The sequence below is a fragment of the Salvelinus namaycush genome, chromosome 2, assembly GCF_016432855.1.
Source record: "Salvelinus namaycush isolate Seneca chromosome 2, SaNama_1.0, whole genome shotgun sequence".
NCBI lineage: Eukaryota > Metazoa > Chordata > Actinopteri > Salmoniformes > Salmonidae > Salvelinus > Salvelinus namaycush.
The window spans coordinates 41,519,098-41,524,833 of record NC_052308.1 but is presented as its reverse complement, the minus strand read 5'-3'; positions in this window follow the sequence as shown (position 1 = coordinate 41,524,833).

Below are 5,736 nucleotides of genomic sequence, written 5' to 3'. Positions count from 1 at the left end.
TATAACGGCAGCTAAACAGAAGGCAAATCCAAGTCCCCCTTCGCGCTCTCCAGAAAACAGGAAATGGGCGGACACGTCATACAAAGAGCTTGTATTCCACTTCAGACCAAGATAAACACTAAATTTCTTCTCTCACCGCCTCTTGACATCCAGGGGAAGGTGTATGAAGTGCACGTATACTAATACGCATCATGCCCATGTATAGGCAGGAAGTAGAACAGAGCCTCGATTTCAGACTTTCCACTTCCTGGTCAGGAAGTTTGTGCCAAATGAGTTCTGTTTGACTCACAGATATAATTCAAACGGTTTTAGAAACTAGAGTGTTTTCTATCCAATAGTAATAATAATATGCATATTGTACGAGCAAGAATTGAGTACGAGGCCGTTTGAAATGGGCACCTTTTATCTGGCTACTCAATACTGTCCCTGCAGCCCAAACAGGTTAAATCACAATCTCATCCAATGTCATTTTAAAAATAGTTGTTGATTTGAAATGTACATGTCAAAAGTAGAGTTCTAAGATCCCACGGCAAACAACCACAGAGACAGGCCAAAGTACAATCAAAGGTTCTTTATAAACTCAGCTTGACACAGTAATACACAGTATCACTACGGCCCTATTAGAAACATATAAATAGGCTGGGATTTAGGGCTGTAGGCTAACTAGAAGCAACGGGCCAAACTAACACAGCAGTTGATTCCCGATCGGTGGCCAATGTTCATTCAGGTCCTTCCGAACAGGGTTTGTTCATTCGGTTCTACCCGAGCAGGATTAGTTCGGCTCTACCCGAACAGGGTTCGGCTCTTAGTCGATGGCTGGTCTGGTAGTCGATTGCTGGTTTGGTGTTCAATGGCAGGTCGCCTTCTGTCCCTCGCTCCTCACCGGCCTGGCTGCGTGGTAGAGTTGGATGTAGCCTCTCAGCTGCGTCAGGCGTGTCCCCCGTGTCTGTAGTCGTAGGGGACAGAAAACATACAATTAGAGGATGTACTGGCCAACAATTGGGGTCACACTCATACGTTCAAAACAAGCACTTTCCTTAAGTAGTGCTGCAGAGAGCTTTGTGATTTGTGTCTTTCCTACAGCAAGGTACCAGTCTAGTTCTTGTTCACTCTAGTTCTGGGGCGTGTTTAGCAATTTGTTTGTGGAGGGAGGAGGTGATAGAGAATTGGCAACAGCTGTCTCAATGTCACTTTAGTCCATGCTAATCTGTGGAATCACAGCACACCATACAAGCAAGCAAAATAGTCCATGCGATTCAATTTGATTTCACACGTGAGCATGTAAGTGAAAGGTAATTAACCTCTCTGGTACAAGTGGGACGCTAGCTTCCCACCTTGACAACAGCCAGTGAAATTGCAGGGCGCCAAATTCAAAACAACAGAAATCCCATAATTAAAATTCCTCAAACATACAAGTATTATCCACCATTTTAAAGATAAACGTCTTGTAAATCCAACCACAGTGTCCGATTTCAAAAAGGTGCTTACTGCGAAAGCACACCATGCGATTATGTTAGGTTAGCACCTAGTCACAGAAAACCATACAGCCATTTTTCCAGCCAAAGAGAGGAGTCACAAAAAGCAGAAATAGAGAGAAAATTAATCACTAACCTTTGATGATCTTCATCAGATGGCACTCATATGACTTCATGTTACAAAATACATGTATGTTTTGTTCAATAAAGTTCATATTTCTATCCAAAAATCTCAGTTTACATTGGCGCGTTATGGTCAAATGCATTGTCTCAAACAAATGTCCGGTGAAAGTGCAGAGAGCCACATCAAATTACAGAAATACTCACCATAAACATTGATAAACGATACAAGTTTTAAACATACGAATAATGATAAACTTCTCCTTAATGCAACCGCTGTGTCAGATTTCAAAAAGGCTTTACGGAGAAAGCACACTGCAATTTTGTTAGGTCTGCACCTAGCCACAGAAACCTATAGCCATTTTCCAGCCATGGAGAGTGTCAGAAATATTATTAAAATGAATCACTTACCTTTGATCTTCATCTGGTGGCACTCCCAGGTCTCCATGTTAGACAATAAATGTTTGTTTTGTTCAATAATGTCCCTCTTTATGACCAAATACCTCCTTTTTTTCACACGTTTTGTCCAATAATCCGAATGCTTAACCTCTACTTCCTCAGAAACCCGGGTCCGGGAGCACCCCCACCAGTAAAAAAGCTGACTGGCATAGGCTAGCATAGCGTCACAAGTAAATAGTAGCATCTAAATATCATTAAATCACAAGTCCAAGACACCAGATGAAAGATAAACATCTTGGTAATCAAGCCATCATTTCTGATTTTTAAAATGTTTTACAGGGAAGACACAATATGTAAATCTATTAGCTAACCACGTTAGCAAAAGACACCACTTCCATACTCCACCATTTTTTATTACCATCAGCAGCTATCACAAATTCGACCAAATAAAGATATAAATAGCCACTAACCAAGAAACAAACCTCATCAGATGACAGTCTGATAACATATTTATTGTATAGCATAGGTTTTGTTAGAAAAATGTGCATATTTCAGGTATAAATCATAGTTTACCATTGCAGCCACCACCACAACTCGACTAGAATAACTACAGAGAGCAACGTGTATTACCTAATTACTCATCATAAAACATTTCTTAAAAATACACAGCGTACAGCAATTGAAAGACACAGATCTTGTGAATACAGACAATATTTCAGATTTTCTAAGTGTTTTACAGCGAAAACACAATATAGCGTTATATTAGCTTAGCACAGAAGCAAACCACACAACAGCATTGATTCCAGCCAAACATAGCGATAACGTATTCACCACCAAAATATATTAATTTTCACTAACCTTCTCAGAATTCTTCAGATGACAGTCCTGTAACATCATATTACACAATGCATATAGAGTTTGTTCGAAAATGTGCATATTTAGCGGCACAAATCGTGCTTATACAATGAGAAAAGTTGCCAAGCTGCCCAGAAAATTTCGGGCACCATCTTGGAGAGTCACCTAGTCTAATCAATAAATAATCATAAACTTGACTAAAAAATACAGGGTGGACAGCAATTGAAAGACAAATTAGTTCTTAATGCAATCGCTGAATTACATTTTTAAAATTAACCTTACTGCGCAATTCAGGGTGCAATACAGGGTGCGATAACGCAAGGCTACACGGCAAATAATGGTGTCTTATGCATTTTACTTTTTCAAAAGAACAACGAATTATCAGCATAAATAGTTCTTACTATTAGCTGAACTCCCATCAGAATCTTGGGAAAGGTGTCCGTTAGCCAAAAGAATCGTTGCTGGGTTGGAGAATGTTTCCTTCCACGTTGCAATTAGCAGTACACAATGGCATTCGAGAGAGAGATACCCAACTCAATACAACGTCAGAAAATGAAATGCCCGAAAATCGCAATATACTGACATAAACTGATATAAATCGGTTTAAAATAACAAGATTATGATGTCTTTAAAGCCTATATCGAATAAAAACAGAGCCGGATATATCTAGTTTCTAAAACCAGAGCTTCTAAAAAGACATACCAAGACCCTCTCTGCGTCAGCGCGAAGATCCAAAAGGGTGGACACCTCGATTCCAATCAATTTATAAACTTTGGGAACTACGTAGAAACTCCATTTCAAGTCTCCCTATTCGCTAACAACCAGGGAAAGGCGTATGCAGTGCATCTCAACCAATAGAGGACAGGCAAATTAATACACAGGTCTGGGAACAGCCAGCAAAGTTCTGCACTCTGACATACACATAGGAAAATTGCTCTAAGTCGAGTTCTGTTTCACCCACATATATACTTCAAACGGTTTTAGAAACTAGAGAGTGTTTTCTATCCAATAGTAATAATAATATGCATATTGTACGAGCAAGAATTGAGTACGAGGCAGTTTAATTTGGATACGAATTTGTGCTATGTCGAAATGGCACCCCCTAGTGGCAAGAAGTTAGGTGCGTGCAATAATTCCAGACAAAAAGTTTTTAAAAAGTACAATAAAAGTTAATAGAAACATGCAAAACTAATTTTACAAATAATCCTCCGGTTGTTTTTGTCATAAATAATCATTAATATTTCAACCGGACAAAAGCTTTGTCAATAGGAAAGGAGAAACAAGAAAGACGCGTTCCCGATCAGGCGCAAGGCTGATGAATGGAAATTTCAACTGGCCACTGATTGAAAGTGCTGTATCTCCCCATTTTTCAGAGTAAAAGCCTGAAACAATGCTTAAAGACTGGCCACATGTAGAGGAAGCCACGGAGCTCATGAACTGGGTCCTAAGTATTTGTATGGTGGATAGGCTTTCAATGGAAAAACAGCCTTTCAAAATAATGGTACTTCCTGTTTGGATTTTCCTCAGGTTTTCACCTGCCATATCCGTTCTGTTATACCCACAGACATTACTTTTACAGTTTTGGAAACTTTAGAGTGTTTTCTATCCACATCTGCTAATTATATGCATATCCTATCTTCTGGGCCTGAGTAGCAGGCAGATTATTTTGGGCACGCTTTTCATCCAAAATTCACAATGCTGCCCCCTACCCTAGTGAAGTTAAGAGAATTAGGTGAAAGGCAACCGTTGTAAAGACACAGCACACATTATTAAATGGCACTCATAAATAGGAATGAGAAGACATGCTGATACGTAATATAAAGAGAATGACAGGCTCTAATTTAGTAAGAGTCAGTGTCACTTGTGACATATAAACTCAGCAAAAAAAGAAATGTCCCTTTTTCATGACCCTGTCTTTCAAAGATAATACATAAAAATCCAAATAACTTGCAGATCTTCATTGTAAAGGATTAAAACACTGTTTCCCATGCTTGTTCAATGAACTATAAACAATTCATGAACATGCACCTGTGGAACAGTCATTAAGACACTAACAGCTTACAGACGTTGGGCAATTAAGGTCACAGTTATGAAAACTTAGGACACTAAAGAGGCCTTTCTAGTGACTGTAAAAACACCAAAAGAAACATGCCCAGGGTCCCTGCTCATCTGTGTGAACGTGCCTTAGGCATGCTGCAAGAAGGCATGAGGACTGCAGATGTGGCCAGGGCGAAAAATTGCACTGTCCGTACTGTGAGACGCCTAAGACAGCGCTACAGGGAGACAAGACGGACAGCTGATCATCCTCGCAGTGGCAGACCATGTGTAACAACACCTGCACAGGATCGGTACATCCAAACATCACACCTGCGGGACAGGTACTGGAAGGTAAAAACAACTGCCAGGGTTACACCAGGAACGCACAATCCCTCCATCTGTGCTCAGACTGTCCGCAATAGGCTGAGAGAGGCTGGACTGAGGGCTTGTAGGCTTGTCCTCACCAGACATCACCGTCAACAATGTCGCCTATGGGCACAAACCCACGGTCGCTGGACCAGACAGGATTGGCAAAAAGTGCTCTTCATTGACGAGTCGCGGTTTTGTCTTACCAGGGGTGATGGTTGGATTCGCGTTTATCGTGAAGGAACAAGCGTTACACCGATGCCTGTACTCTGGAGCGGGATCGATTTGGAGGTGGAGGGTTTGTCATGGTCTGGGGCGGTGTGTCACAGCATCATCGGACTGAGCTTGTTGTCATTGCAGGCAATCTCAACGCTGTGCGTTACAGGGAAGACATCCTCCTCCCTCATGTGGTACCCGTCCTGCAGGCTCATCCTGACATAACCCTCCAGCATGACAATGCCACCAGCCATACTGCTCGTTCTGT